The 17,401-nt window shown below is 35.2% G+C and overlaps 1 long non-coding RNA gene across 1 annotated transcript in view; it reads right to left on the bottom strand.

Annotated features, from left to right (window-relative positions):
• Window positions 1-3,137: 3,137 nt before the first annotated feature.
• LOC146598094 (uncharacterized) overlaps window positions 3,138-17,401 on the bottom strand; it is a 60,266-nt gene continuing 46,002 nt past the window's right edge. Inside the window, exon 3 of the long non-coding RNA XR_014895315.1 lies at window positions 3,138-3,190. This is a non-coding gene — a long non-coding RNA (uncharacterized LOC146598094). The remainder of the gene's footprint in view (window positions 3,191-17,401) is intronic.

Genomic DNA, 17,401 nt, shown 5'->3' with positions numbered 1-17,401 from the left:
TCTTAGCAACGGGTGCTGGAAGATAGACTGGCAGTTTGTTATTACCAAGCTGCTCGTGATGACTGAATTATTACTATTACACAGTTGGGAGCGGGGTGGTTTTATGGTCTCCATAAGACCAAATTAAAATTTCTATACAAATGTGATCATTACATTCTTAAGTTTTTTGGGAACTGTTTCATCTGCACTTGGTATCTGAATTGTGTTACTGTTGATCAAGGTCACAAAGCAGTTTGCTGTACCCTGATTTATTAAAGGTTAGTCCAAACCATTGGAGGTGTTCTTCAAAATATTCCTCACTGATACATATAAACAATACCATAACAATAGCTGCAGGATTAGTTATCATCATGCTRGTCTCATATTTCTCAGAGAGAGGGCAACGAAGCTGGAATGGGGCATTGAGGGGACAGGCTTCAACTCAGCAAAGCACACAAACATGTGCTTTTATTTAAGTCTCTGTCATTAAGTATAATTTTTCTCACACAAACTATAAACTGAAATCTGTGAAGAAGAAAACGCCTAAATACTAAGAAAACTAAGTACTAACTAAATACTAAGAAAAATACTAAAGCACAGATTTTAGAAACCAAAATTTAACCCTTAAAGAATAAAATATTTTACAGTTTACTTTAAAGTACCATAACGTTGTAGAAACAGGTCTGTGGTAGATCCCAACAGGTTGAAGAGATCTCTTTCCCATCTACATCTGTACAAGAGGATCTAAAACATCCTTAAGAGATGTTTGCCCAGAACTGTTCACATATCTCACTACCACTGCCTCCCCAAACAGATTATGCAGCTGAATCAGGAGTGCTGCTACATGCTCCAGAATGACTACAAGACCAGGAGTCATTGTCAGTTGTTCCTCTTCATTCAGCTCACATCAGAGCCCCTCCCAGAAGACTACATACAGCAGAATGTAAACCTCCCTCAACTGCTTGAACATCGCATAGTATGAGCTACATTGGCAAGAATTTTATCCGATATGTAAAAGTACAGGCAGTAGCAGCTGGCCAAAAGTTTTACAACCTCCCCTCTGTTAAAAATAAACACAACTAAGTAGCTCCAGCAAAAATGATGCATCTTGACAAAGGTTAGCAGGAAGCCAGACTCTGAAACTGCTGAGTAGCTCTCTGGAACGATTGCAACAACAAAAGCTGGGCAGGAACTGACAGAAGGCGTAACATTACCAGAAAGCAAGTTGGTTAGGATGCACAAAGACAGAAAAGCTCTGAGGTATAATGCATCTATTTTCAAGTGCAGATCTTGCAATGTTTTGCAAAAAAGATAAAAGTCATTAATACCACCTATAGGAACTAAGGTACAGAGGTGAAATGAGCTGTCGGTAGTCATTAAGCAAGTAAGCTGGGGAAGCAAATGTACTCTAGGTGTTCATCTCCTGAATATGCCAGACTGAACATCTGACAGAGCTTTATCAGGTTCCTATTTACTCCTTCATTAACTTCATTTTCCTTTCAGCTTCAGGTTATTAGTCCTAACTCTGCGGTGGTTTATAGTATGTGAGACTACCGGGTATCAATGATACAGTATGGACTGTAAAATGAATAAGAATCTAGTTCATCATGTTCAGTTTAGTACTGCTATCAATCACTATCATCACTCTGATCCCTCTGCTAAATTGCATGAAAACTACAGGCAAATGAAGAGCAATTAAAACCTGCTGAATCACAATTACAATGACATATGAAAAAAATAACATTGCATCATTTTCATTGTTATCAAGTAAGTATTTTGTAGTGAAAAAAAAAAGTAGAGACTATTTCATGACAAAAACTTAGCATTTATACTAGTGATTTGACCAGAAATCACATATATAATACCTGGACTTTAAGGGACATAGTAAAAGCTGCTACTAAACTTGTTCAATATTAGGTTTTCATTATACCCAGTAATATGTGAAGTATGAAGCATAAACAGTTTTCTAAATAACAAAGTAAAGAACAGTTGCCATGGAGATATCATGAGTTGCCTTAGGGTTTAAGGAAACACAATTAGCCTATAGGATGGCTTTCAAACACTTTTAATTTGAACCTTTTGGAGTTTCAGCAATGCAGTGATCTACTGAAATAATTATTTGTGCTCTCTGCATTTTCTCAGCCAATATATTTTACTGTATTTATGTTGGAATATCTTTTCATTCTTATACATTAAATTGAATTTATAATAGGGAAATGTTAAGCTTTGATATTTAACACTAGATTAAAAAATACAACTAGCTGGCACAGAAATCTTCTCCTTTTTCTTTTCATAGCTTCTTCAAACCTTTCTGATTCTGCAACCATGCAAATTTATTTTTCTTTTATAGAGACTGCTTCTAGCAAAAAAAAAAAAAAAAAAAAAAAAAAAAAAAAAGTGTTCCACATTTTGGCTCAGATATTACCAGAAAACTTACTGCTTGCTAATTTTCACTGAATCACAATCCTTGCTCAATAGGATGCAACAAAGGGCAACAGAAAGACATAATTTCTCTAAAAGTGTCTGTGAATTCCATGTGCTAAAGAGTTCATTCCTTAGAAGTGTTTGTAACTTTTATATATATAAAACTTAGTAATTTCATTTCTTAGAGTAAATAATCTAGCTGAGATTTCTGCGAGTATGCTACATAGACCAAACTCAACAAYTGGTCAAGCATGTATCTATACATGGAAGTGAATAACACTAATTAAATAGTTCTCACTAACTAGCCACACTGTCCTACTCACTTTGAACGTAGAGATGTGCCTAACTATTCTCAGTTAGCTCTTCGCACACCTGCAAATCTATCTGTGAATACATTTTCTCCCCTACTCAAAGTACATAACTCTCTCATCCATCATTTCGTTTATTCCTCATCTTCCGTTAAATTCTCGTCCCTTATTCTGGACACCGTAATGTGGGTAAAGAGACTATATTTCTCAAAGCTCAGAAGAGGAGAGTATTTCAGTACCAAGAGCTGAGAAGAGTTTTGAGAGTATGCAAGAGGACTGTCATCTTGTAGGGGCTTCACATATGGCCCTATGCTAGCATGGAACAGTTTCTGAGATAGTAAGTGGTACTAGTTCTRGAGTACTTGAAGGGAATTACCTTAACTTACATTGGAAACTGTGTAGAATTATGCTCAAATGTATTCCTACCTATTTTCCATTCCTGCTGAGAGTGGAGACAGTTAGGTGATGCAGACAGCAACCTAAAAAAAATCAAACAATTAATTTAAAAAGTGTGATTAATTATACTATCTGTAAAAAATGTTAGGTACAAGAGAAAATGTACAATTGGCAAAGCATTAGGAGTATTGCAGAGGCAGACTGCCCAAATAACTATTACCTTAGAATACTACACCTCAGTATTTTCAGTAGGCAAAATATAGGGAAGMAAACAGGCATGGAATAAAACACGAAGATCTTAGTTGAATGTCACATGACTTTAAATGACACTTTTGATATGGCATCTCTGCCTCTCTTGCTATCATACATACACTCTCTGCATCCTAATTTCATCCTGCTGTAGATAATGCTATGAACTTGGCACCTGCTAAATGGCCAGCATCAAATAACAGACGTTCAGATCCAGACTGAGATCATGACAACCTCATATTCTCCCACAAATGTCCTTGGCAGTGAAAAGTAAGGTATCAAAAAGACAGCAAAAGGAATTGAATTAAGATATTTACTGCTTTCATTTATACTTCCAGTGAAGAAAAGAGTATATTTTCTTGGTTACTGTTCCAAGTCATCTCTTATTGGAAAACAGTGATTAAGGATGTGTAGAGAAGGATATTTTTGCAGCACGTAAGCTGTCTGGTTCTGATTTGACAGTACTCCCTATTCATGATTATACACACTGAAGCTCAATTCCTYAGCCTCCAGAATAGTTACGCATCTTTCCTTCATCAAGAGGTGCAYAGAAAGAATTCTGATCACTTGTTAACCTCCATCTCTGTGTTGAGGTGTGGATCTAATAACATGTTATTATTAGCAATGTCTTTTGAAAAGATGATATGCTTCCAAACAGAAACCTCAAGAGTTAAATAAGTCAGGCTAAAAGCTGTTCTGTGCTTTTAGCACTGCAGATGAAATGAGCTACTCCTGACTATTAGATMTAGCTAAAATCTTTGTATTTCTAATCATTTATATCCTCCTTTAACTGTCTGAACCTATTTCTTAAAGGAAGTCAATTAGCTTGAATAMATCTTCTCATGTCACTTAATATAAATAAAAGAAACACATATCTCTTGGTAGGTTTTTAATGTATTGGCAACTCCACCTCATTTTTCCCCTCTCTTTTCTTTAAAACAGGGTGGTAGGTCATATTAGAGACTAACACTCTGATCTCAATATGCAAAGAACAAGATCTCCAGAGACAATTCTGATCAGGAGAAATAAGGATAAACTTTCCGTTTCTCCATTGGAATAATGTCATATTACAAAATGTTCTTTGAAATCACGTGCAGGAAAACAGTATGCAGCYATTTGGTAATAATATTATAATTATTACTTCTCAGAAAAACATTACTAATGACACTACACAAGTGTTTGTATAAAATAAAAATTATTCCAAAAATAGCAAACAATTAACAGCACACTTCAGAGCATGTGTGCTTAAGGATGAAATAGCTTTCCTTTAYTCTGTGCTGCCATGAGTAACCCATTCCTAGTACCCCAAACAGCTAYTTATGGTTACAATATACTGCAATATTCAGTATAGATAATTACATTCATTCCAAAATCTGCATTTTTAAAGTGATTTTACTCATTAGCAGAGGCTGAAGAAAGTTTAACTAAGCCAAATAGAGAATGAGCAGCTCTGGACTCCAGAAGAGTCGGAAAAGAGTCGGCAGTTTCGGAAAAATCCAGCACAGAGGAAAAAGCACCAGTAAAATCATTGCTGCTAGCTTCTTCCCTGTCCCTATCGTACTTATGTAAAAGGTCAGATCTGACAGTTCATTCAGTTAAAGGTCAGTAGTAACTATCAGCCACTCCCACTGCGCAGGAGACCTTTTCGCCCTGTTTCTGTGTGACCAGGAATGCGACGTACCTTTAGGGAAGAAGGCTTGAGTCTGCGAACGGAGTGACCAGCCCTAAAGGCTTCCCACGACTGTGCCATAGACAATAGCTGACTCAGCTGCGCTTGTTTTAGACACACTTCCCTTCATTTCTTCTTCCAGTAAAAACACATATTATGAAACTATCAAATATTTTAGTCTTTGAGAGAAAAGAATCTATTAAAACAAATGGTTATCAATAGAAGCCAAGTACCTGGACACCAATGCTATAAACCAGTGTATTCATGAACAGCAGGAAAAACATATTTCTTGAAATGTTATTAACAGAAGATAYGAAATCGATACGCTGCATCAGAACTGTTACTCTAATACTGTGAACTGGAGTTCAGATATCCTTTTTAATGGCAGTGTCTTCTTTCGCAAAACTGACACACGTTCCAAAATAAATTTTATCAAACAATTAAAAACATATTTTTCTCATCTTTGAGCAGCCAGACAGGCGAGGTGGAGGACTAACCCTTGTCTCTCCACGCATTATCAAACTCATTAGACTTTTTTTTTGCTCGACCATGGAAATACTATTATAGGACTTCTTAAAAAAWGAAAAAGGATTTTTGAAAATGCTGGGATGGCCCTGTAATTAAATTCTGAGAGGCTGAACCTGAAAAGATTACATCTTTTCTTACTTTACCATTTTTTCTCTCATCCCTACACCTATTCATATATGTAGCACACTGGCCTAATATATGTTAAAGTAACTTTTCCATATAATATTTTTATTATTTAGTCTTTAGAAAAATCAACAAGTAAARGGATAACAAGGGGAAAGAAGAGAGAATTGGAAAATACTAGATCATTTATTAATGTTGGAGTGGGTCAGAAGTATAATTCCAATGGTTGATCCAGTCATATTGTATGATTCAAGTAACAGATCTTCTTTCCTGTCATCATGTTTCTTGTTTCTACAGTTCAGGAGGATTATGTGACCCTCTTCTAAAATTTCAAATATGCATGATGACTTGACTGTTTCAGAAATAGATTATTTTCTATACTTAAATCACAAAATATTTAAAATAGGTTCCTGAATGTGACTTCCTGACATTCTATGTTATCTRTACATACACTTTTTAAAGAGAATAAATAAATTATTTTACACATTTCCTACATTACAATTGACTGTCATTTGAACTTGCTTTTTATAAGATAGAAGACAATGTATATGATAATCCTASAGCGAAAATACAAAGGTAATTTCAAATTCTCTTAAATGTGTATCTAATAAATTATTATACTTAGTCACCAACAATACTAGCAGTGATGAAGTGTGTCAGATAATTTAAAGTTCATTTACAGTATTCATATCTTATTTTTATGTATCTCACTCTATTAATGCAATGATCAGCCAACTTACTGGTGGGAAATTAAAAATGCCCTTTGAAAAAAAGTCAATCTGTGAACCAAAACAGAAAGCAATAAGCACAGAGAATATCAAGCAAACATTAAATAACATGAACTTCACAATACGACATTTTGATTGCAATGAAACAAAACCCAAACCTGTAAATTCTAGCTRCAACTCATTTTTGAGCATAGCCTAGTTCTTACAACACTGTAATAACTACCAAATAAATAGTAGTCCTTTTTTTGTCTACGACTGTGTATTATTTACCAAATTTATTTCTCATGTTGCTACATAGCATCTCCTAACCTAACTTTTTGGTAGRACCATTTGAACATTTGCAAATGGAATCTACCTTAAATGATAATGTTGAATTACAGAATGTATGAAAACCTGCTTTAATGTACAAGTGTATGTATGTGCATCCAACCATTTTTATCAGAATATGGACAGAGTTCAGAGACAGGAATTCTAGGTTTTCCTCTCTTACTGACTGGYTAATAATGATCAGTCTTAAGCAACATGTCTTTACTGAGCAAAGCATCATATCTTCAAAAAAGCCAAGAAATGTCRACATACAGTTGATTCTGCCATTCAAGTGGCCCCTTTCTATTCTGCAATATYATAGATGCACATTTTACCCATTTACTGCAAAATTTTGTTGCAGAATTTCAGCCTAAAATAAAAGCATTAATAATGGTGTGAAGCAAATGCAAACCAATACAGGAGGACTTTAAGGAGTCTGTAAAGAATCTGAACCAAAATACGTACTAGATGTGGTTTTATTCAATGCAGTAATCCTTACTAAAGAAAATTACAATGAAAAACAACTTCCATGCATTTTATTTAAGTGGATTATTGAGGAACAGACTGATTTCTTTTTTTTAACCTGATGAAATCCCTATACSTTACTTCTGAAATTGTACCAGAAGTTCTGATCACATACCATGGGGATTGTTAAAAACACACACCCACATCAATGGAGGTGTTACAACACTGTGCTACTTCCAGTATAGTGACTCCAGTGGTTAACAGCTAAGCATAGATGAAAAGATGAATTATGTAAATATCACCCCTATCAAACAGCAACATCTACACAAAGAACTACTTCTGCACAGGAAGATCTATAGGCTACTATCATAYCATGATTGCTCTGATTACAATAAAGCAGGTTTGCCTTAATTTTAACATACCAGGGCTACTTGAGCAAGAAAAAACGAGCAGCATACATTACCGTTGGTATCTATCTTACCAGCAGTATTGTCATTAGCTTCAGTTTCTTTYGAAAATGCTGTTTTGAAATTCTTTTGAAAATTCTGTTCTATTCTAGCTCTTAACTGTCCAAGCAAGAAAATACTACAAAACAACTGAAAATGMGATCTTTGAAATACGCTTAAAATCAAAAAACCACTATAAATGAGCTAAAAAAAATGGACGTAAAATTGTGCTGAAAAGTAAAGAGGTGAGAAAGAAGAAATTGTCTAGTAATTGAAACAAGCACATATGACAAATCATTGTGACYCAGGGAATCCAGTGATATCTCCAGGTCTTTCACATTCACCAGGCTCAGAGTTCTGCATATTAGAAAACTGAAAATGGCACAYGGAAACCCAAACAATAGATATGTACTACCTCAATATTTCTTCATTTTTATGTTTTCAAACAAGTGAAATTTTAAAAGAGAGATTAGGAAAAAAACCAAGTCATGGTTTCAAGTAACACTCTTTGGAATTAGAAATGAAATTGTACTATCTCACGAAAGACAGTAATTGTTTGACTGCCACCAAGAAAAGTTCAAAAGCAGTAGGAAATGAACTCACCTAAGCTGGCTGACAAAGGCCATCAGATGAGCACAAATGAAAAAATCAGTAAATTGCATCTTTAAAATACATTATTAAATAGAATGGCAATGTAATTAAATGCTAAAAACATAAACATACATACTATAACCTGCTCACATACCAACAGCCTGAATCTTTGATCATGAATAGGTGATTGCTAGGTCTGGTCACAGTTAACCTAGTACACGACTGACTTGCTCATGAAATTGCTCCATAACATGTAGATGAAAGCTCTGTAAATGAGCTCTTTGTCACTAACCTCCTCACCAACTTATTTTTCTGCTGAAGTCAAGTTTCCAGGTGGACCTAGAATCTTGACCATCTATGCCTCGTTTCTAGAAGAAATGTGAGAATTTACATGTTCACCAGCAAGTTATCACGTGGGAGAAAAACCTCATTTCTGAAAGCTTCAACCTTTCTCCTTGAATGACAGTCTTAATTCTCAGCTATTATCTGGAAAATAGCTTATTGATATACACACAGTTGCTCTCTTTAGGTTTGCCACATCAGACTGCCAACTGAAAGGGACTTGCATACCCCTCTTCTGGATGCTACTTCATATACTTAATGTCTATTCATGTAACAATACATTTGTAATGCATTTAGTTGGCCCCAGGTTCCAACTCCATCCCCAGGGTCAGTATGTTCTGGAGAAAATATACACCACACAGTTGCATTGAAAGAATCCATCAGCATTTGCCAGGCAGTTCTGTGCTTTGCAATGCACAAAATAATATATTTTCATGAAAATTAAAGAGCTGCTCAATAAATAAATGTTTAAAAAGTTTTGAAAATGAAATGTAATTCCATGCTTAAGAAATTGATAGATCTCCCGTAAGACAGTTGTGACCATCTCCAAACTGTGGTTTCTTTGTAGCTATTGCTGGTGGTGGTGGTGGTGGTGGTGGTAAATATGGCAGTAATGCATCTTCCTCCTGAGAAGCTGCATCACAATAACACAAGGAGTGAATTTTCTGTTTGAGTCTCATGGATTTAACTGTGAAACTCAGAAATGATATTGATAGTCATGTTGCAAAATTCCCCTGAAGTATACTAAATATGTAACTTAAAAGTCAGAAAAGTTCACAGCAGGATAAAAATCCTGTCTTGCTGTTTCATTACTGAAACTTTTAATGAACGGTATTATGCTGCTAATAATTCACAGAACTCTTTCCAAAGTGGATGCAACATTCTGAACACAGAATCATAGTATCATCCCAGCCTTTACACCTAWGACTGATTACAGTTAGCTCAGATCTTTCTGACAATATTGCTTTGCATAGGAGAGATACGCTTCTAGTACATACATTTTATTGAAATATTCTGCTCTGAATAAACTATATTGGAAAAAGTTTAATCTAAGCTTTCTTATTTCATTTACATGATGCCAAGATATTTTATTTCAATAACATACAGRCACTTTATTCTGATTTAGTATAAAAAACTTTTGCTTGAGTTTAGGTTGTTCATGTTTACACTTTTATGTAAAATATTTTTAATAACCTATTCAGAAGCACAAGTGAATGCAATGTAACAATAGYACTTATTTTGTTATATTCTAAACAATACTATAATATATGGCAATGTATTGCAGAATACTGGCTTAGTATTTTGTTTCATAATGTAAACAAACCTGACAGTGGCAGTATTCCCTGCARAGTGGACACTTCAAATTCTTACCAGTTGCATAAGAAACACTGCAACAATTTCCTATTTTCAGTTGCTCMAGGTCCTTAGCTTTGTAATAGGTTATCCAGATTCAGATCAAAAAAAGARCCCAAATATATCTATTCACTATCATATTATCCTTGGTTTATATTCAGCTGAAACATAGCCCTTTTTTCTTTTGGATATAAAACATGAAATATTGTAAAATATTTGTACTGAAGAAGAACAAGAAAAGTAGAGAGAGGGCTTTGTCCATTGTATGTTGACTTTTCACTGATCTTAATTATAGTTATTTCCAAAAAAAATTAGAGATTTGGTGAATTATAGCCATAAAATTATATATAGGATTCCCATTCCAGAGCGTATATAGACAGAAGTGTGTACTATTGTGAACCATTAGGAGTTTGACTTACAGCCTTCTTTACTATTACAAACAGGAACTTCCCTTATGGAACAAGTGGAGTTGATTAGATAAACACAGCAACCACAGCACATCACAAGTTTTGSCATGTGAAGGAAACATATCTCCAGAAAGTTACATATGTCCAGAGAGCATTTAAACCTATCTCAGAATGGCAGGATCTCCCAGTTTAAAAGAATCCTTAGAGGATGCAAAACTGGCAGGGCAAATTTCATGGCAGTCATTTCTCGCCTTTCTACTATAATAAGGATTTAAGTGCAGAGGAAAGGTAAATTGAGGCTGAGAAAACTGCAAGCATTGACTAGGTTCTCCCYAATCCAATATTTCTGAAGCTGTGGTAAAGAGTGTCTTTAATTCCAGTTCAGGCTAACCAGGCACTGCCGGTTACGTAGAAACTGTAATACAGAATCTCCAAGCCTACTACCTCCTTTATTTTTTTCCCAGATGCAATTTAAGTTGTCTCAAGCTTTGCCACAGATGAAGTGCTTACAATATGTGATTAGACCTTTAAATCTCTGCATGAATTTCTTTGTCATTAATACTTGTGCTTACAATATGTGATTAGACCTTTAAATCTCTGCATGAATTTCTTTGTCATTAATACTTGTCTTGCAAGTTACACTGCTATTCTCTCTCTGTGATTGCACAACATTCCTGAAATACGTGCCTCAAAGAGTAGTTTAGCCCCTTCTACCTTTTTACATTGCTATAATAAGGTTGTAGTCTCTCACCTGCAATTTAATCACATCCATACCATTTAAAAAGACAGAAAACAATGCCTCTTTCACACCAATCCATTTTATGCTGATATTTTAGAAATTAATCTTTCTTATTATAGTGGAATGTGAATTAAAAAAGTTATCAATTATCTGTGAGAAAAATAATACTTTTATTACTCTTCTATACATCCACTTACATTTTATACAACATATCATCAAGACCTTATCTTGAAATAACAATATTAATCATACTTCAGTTCTTTGATTCAATGTAATTTAAGCAGTTCCAGATGACTGCAGAGTTGCATACTGAGATTTATCGTGATGCTAGATTGGTATATTTTTTAGCAAAAGAATTAATCATGACTGCTTTTAAAGCAGTAGCCTTCTCCTTCCATGCCAGGGTCTTCTTATGGCATGATTCTAGGAGAATAAAAACACATGTATAGCCTCATTTTTCCAGTACAGAGTATATCAAACTAACAGATTTATCCTTACATTAGGCTATTTTACTAGTGAGCAGGGAAGCCAGACAACTTTCCCATGGTCACACAAGAAGTCTRTAACAGAGGAAGGCTTGCAGCCAGCATTGCCACATCGTGGCCTGCACACTCTTTGCTATCTATTCCACAGCTCTGCAGCAAGGAATACTCGAGCCCGCAAGTCTACACAGGGAGGTGCTCCCCATCCCTGAACACGGTTCTCTTTTCACCTCATTTCAAAGAATATGGAGTTTGATGAGAAGCTCTCACTACCCTGTGTGGGACCTTATATAACTGAGTCACTTTCCATATGGTCAGCATCAACCTACACCTACACTTCGACTTTCTTTTTTGGAAGTCTGCAACAGGTAAAGGAATAGCAATACTTCAAATAACACTATTTCAGTCCTCAGTAATAATGGCAAACTGAATGTAATTGAAAAAAATACGTAATAGAATGCAACATTAATCAAAATCCCTGGGATTTTCTTCTTTACCTTACATTCTGAATTGTTTAATTCTAACTCATTTTACCAGATACATGGGTCTCTCAAGTGAAAGCAGTTTTCAACACTCAGTGAAATACAGAGGGAAATGGGCCCTTATAAAACAAAACAAAACTAAAAGTAAAGATGTCTTTTTAAATCTAGCACAGATGTAATTTTCATCAAATCCGTTTTGTATCCCAAAGAATGTAAATTGAACAAGATGTTAACAGCTATGAATCGGCCTAAAGGAACCAGCGAGAGGATACAGGAAAAATGTATCATTTCTCTCAAAAATGCTGCAAAATTTATTCGCATCTACAGCTCTTGCACATTGCAAGATTATTCCTCGCAGTGATTTTTTTTTTTTTAACAGAAAAGTTATCACTTGCATTTCAAGTGTCTCATGAAATGGATCTTTCATTACCTTCCTTGCTCTACAGTCTAATAGCTGAAGATCCAGAAAACATGTCCACGTTAACAATGTTCTTTACTTGGTGCTTGTTCATATACTAGTAATTACCCATTTTCTGAAGTTTAACACTCAAAGGAACTTATCTGGCCTGAGATCTGTTAGACAGTTGATAGAAGCCTTAAGAAAGATGACAGAAGATGACAGGAAACATATCTCTTTTCACAGAAAAATATCTTATGAATTATTAAYCTGACCCAGAAAAGATTATAATCAAAGACTAGCAGGGGCCCCATGAGCACTGTTAGTGCATAATTCTGAATCTCTGAATCTTGAAAGCTTAGGGAATTGATACATGAAGGAGCAGAGAAATATTGCTAAGTACATGTCACAGATACAGGAATTTTAAACAGCAATTATATTATGTACTATATATATTGTTACTTACATATATGTATATATTTTAAATTATTCTTATATCACAATTTCATTTAAAACATAAAGGGAGATACTTATAATCAATTAAAAATATCATGGAACAATTCTGTAATTTYGAAGAGTAGAGGCCTCAAAGAAAGTACAATAAGTACTCCAACCCTTCCTGCTGCCTCTCTCCTAGAATGGCTATGCTTTTTCTGTTTCTTTGATGTTACAGATAGCAGAATTTTAAATTTATTTCTTAACTGCAGAAATATTTTTACAGAACCAGCAGAAATAGATATAACTACATACAAGAAAGACATCAAAAGAATCTTATCTTTATTCAGTGCTGGATACCATTAGCACTGACCACATCTTCAGATACTGAAACTACAAAAAAAAGGCTTTGAGTAAAATTATGAAAATTACGAAAATTATKAAAATTATATAGGTAACTAAAGATTTTAGCTCAAGCATATTCAGTTCATGATACGCAGCAGCGGTAGGAAAATTACCTCTGCTTTCTATCTACGTAAAAAATATGTTGACACAACACTCTGTATTTTTACTGCTCCTAAAAAMCAGAAGATATCTTCAGATTATCATCTTCTTTATGAAATAACCACAGAAATTACCTGAACTAATTCTGAATTAGTCTTGCTAAGGTATTGCTAGCACGACAGATCTGCTAATACAAGATAGTGCAAAATGCATAAAGTTCTACTGATTACATGCACAAGCAAGTAAAAGAAAAAGAAACCAGGACACTGGATTACAGTGCTTGACAGATTTTCAGCATATATATTACATGAATTATTTCAACTTCTAAATGCAGGGTATACTATATATGGAATCTCCGATGGATAGAAACAGACAAGCAAACAAAACTTTTAATCTACTTTCCTTAGAGTATTTCCATTACTATACTTGWCCTATATCAGTTTACAGTAGAGCTGATGATGCCTTGCAGTTTATCTGCTTAGAAAATACACAAGTTGCCAGTCGCCTGCTCATTCAAACATGCATAGCTGATGTCACATAMAACATTTTTAAAACTGTAGCCAAAGTGTTTACATTAGAGCTCATCTGAGAAAGCCATTTAGGGCCATCCTCCCACCCCAGAGGGCTTGAAATATAAAAAACTGTCTAAAGGTTTAATGAAATGTGAAGCCTTTGCTGGTTTCTCCTGTCTCTGTGGGATGAACACACAGCATAACACTTACAGAACCCTCAGGCTATCTCAGTCTGATCTATATTATTATTTATGCAACAGATACAGGTTTAAATATTTATGTCACATATTTAATCAGGTACATGCTCCCTTATCTTTAAAATAAGCTTCCCATTTGATTAATTTCTCATTATTTTCAACATACACTTCATCATAACCAGATTTTTGAAAACTTCTCTGCAAGTTCAATGACAAAACCTAGAAGAATGTAGGAACAAGACCRAAACTTGCATTGTCCAGAGGTTGAAAATCTTATGAATCTTCAAACAAATGAAACACACATTTCTAGAGAAGATTTCAGAGCAACTAGCATTTTTAAATCAGCCAAAATTTAGAGACTTCAGTATCTATTGCATRAAGTTGAGATTTTTTGGTGGGTATCTAAACCATCTCCAGAGTACATAGGGTTCCATTTCAAAACAAAGCAGAGAGATTACCTTGATAATCCTTATTACAGTAGTTTCTGAGCACTTCACAAGCCTTAATGGTTGTCACTACCTAAGAAAGTATTTTACAGAGGAGAAGAGGCCCCAAGACCTAGAAATCTGAAAGACTCTTCTTGAAATTGATTTTCCAGTAGTTACTTAGACCTGCAGCATTAAAAACGTGCAGGACACCAAGGGTACAGCACATTTGTGTGCAGGTCTCACTTCCTTACCCTAATCACTTTTTTCATTAATAGTACCAGAAGCCTTTAGAATAGACAGAACTTATTACTAGGCATGGCTGTGTTTTTTTGTTTGTTTGTTTGTTTTTTGCTTGTTTTTGAATTGACTTTTTACAGACTAACATAAATGCCTGTGTTGTTCAACCCTGCTTGAGCAGGGAGGTTGGACTAGATGATCTCCAGAGGTCCCTTSCAGCCTTTCCCATCCTGTGATTCTGTGAATTGCTCTACACAAACACAAAGGTGCTGACTTGCAGTCCTGATCYAATCATCACAAGTGCCAGTAGAACTTCAAAGACACTGTCTTGTTGAAGCTAAACACACTGTTTTCTTCAGCTGGCACCAGAATGTTTAGCACCTTACAAGGTACAGCCCATAACTTCAAAACTGCTTTATGTGTATTGATTTGTGATATTGAAGAGTGTGTCTGCTAGTATCAGGAAATCAACTTAGATGGACTCCTCCTGAACACTCCAGGTACATTTCCTACGCTAACGGCTCCTCCCTGGCCGTGCGTGTTCTCTGTTTGACAGCCTCCACTGTTAACAATTTGTTTTTATAGGCTATAAATAACTTTTGATGTTTCAGTCCCAGCTTCTGATTTCCAAAACACAACGCTTCCAAAATTATTAAAATTATTGAAACTATTGAACTTCTGAAATTATTTTATAGGAATAACTCTCAACCATGTTAGAGGCTTTTTTCCTAAGCCCTTTCTGAAATAGAAGGGATTAGATTGTCAAGGGACATATTTAGTTCTAACTAATGGAAAATATCTTCTAGAGATGCATTTCTACAAAATTCAAGTTTAATGAGATTTTCTTTTGCACTCTGCAGCAGATTGTGTATAGACAGAGACAAGCCTGTAACACACAAATTAAACACACAYAAAAATGTTACTTGCAAAGTTTGTGGAATTCTAATAAAACTTCCAGCTCTAGCACATTTAAACAGAGGCAACAAACACCAAATCAAAAAAACATTGCTGTTGAATTCAGTAGGTACAACAGTAGTTGTGAAGTTGAATGAATACCCTGGTGCAAAGTAAGCCTAAATTTCCCACATGCCTTCTGYCATACTCTCCCTTATAAAAGCTGTCACTTCTTACGTGATCTCAAGAAGTCCTCTAAAAATACTAGCCATTAGCTTTTGTGCAAAATAGTCAGAAACTGCCTTGAACTAGAGCCCTTGTTTCCTGCACCCAGTTCCAAATGTAAAGTTTCTCAGCTTCTTCCAGATGGATACATGCACAAATGTAGCTGACCATACGCTTTTTATCCCACAGCCTTTGGACTGCTCTCTGACAGCCCTTATTATCAGCTTTCCACATTAATTCAATTCATTTTAGACCCAACTCTCCTAGTATCAATCTGCTACCATTATTTTCCAGGGCATCTAAGAAACCCAGTCTGCCTCAGCAGCACCRTAATTTAATTATCTGTTGTCTGCAATACAGACAAACAGACACACAAACAAAACCACTGTCCATCTCCCTCCAGTCATCCCCAGCCATCGTTACCAGTTGTTAAGTGTTTGTAAGCTGCTCTTGCATTCCCCTCTCAAAAAGATTCTCCAAAAGACCCAACACATATGATCATGAAAATTTTGTACACCTTTTTCTTGTGGATAATATGACAACAATTACAGTGACACATGGAGCGTCACAAAGCCTCACAGTTAAGAGATGCAGATGAATGCTGGGCAAGTCAGGTGGAAAAGTGGTTTTGAGGCAGAGAGTCRGTAGGAAGAAGTTCATGTCTCAGTTCTTGCGCATAATCCTAATGTTTAGTTTTCCTCCTATCTTGACAGAACAGAGATAATAACACAGTTGTGCAAAAAAACCACAATTAATTAGTATTTGTGAAAATGCAGAGAGATCTTCAGCCAGGATTGMACAATATCTCAGTTTTCAGCAAAACTAGTTATTAAAAGCAATACAAGTGAATTATTCATCATTACTAATATGTAACATAAAGAAAGGGAAAACACACCAAAGGAGGAAATCAGTATGAATTACACATTTCTAATAGGTCTTCAGTGAGCAAAATTCAGCCAGTATAAAAAACTAAATGTACTGGCACATACATCTCAGCAGTGAATCAACAGTTTCTAAAACTTACCAAATTATATAATCTTTTAACACTTTTTGCTGATAAATTTTTAAATAAAGAAATATTTTTCTCACATCACTGCCATAAATGCAACTACAATCTTTTCCACCAATACAGATTGTCTCAAAGGACACACATAGGCAGAGACTAACACACACAGATATGTGCCCATTGTTTTTTCACAGACCTTTTAATTTTGGGGTTTTTTTGCCATTGTTCTCAATAATAAATAAAATGCAGCCTCAAATCATGCAGTTATTCTTTGTGGGACATAATACCACTAAAGCATCTTCAATGCTTCTGTTTATTGAGCTACAATACGTTCTCCTCAAATATTTAATAGTATCAAAGAGACAGTAATATCTCTGGCATTAAATTGAGTTAAATTAAACTGCTGAATGTAAACCTGTGYGTTGGCTTTTTAAACACCTTTTCTCACTGGATAACATGAGTAAAAATGCACAATGTTTTGTATGCTGAAAATTAATGCACACAAAGGAGGCATGTGGGTATGAATACTGTAAGGTCTAACGTCATCAA

Source organism: Rhea americana, unplaced genomic scaffold, assembly GCF_003343005.1.
Source record: "Rhea americana isolate MKP2758 unplaced genomic scaffold, rheAme1 scaffold_17, whole genome shotgun sequence".
In the NCBI taxonomy this organism is placed as follows: Eukaryota; Metazoa; Chordata; class Aves; order Rheiformes; family Rheidae; genus Rhea; species Rhea americana.
The sequence above is the reverse complement of the archived record's forward strand: the minus strand, read 5'-3'. Positions and strand labels throughout refer to the sequence as shown.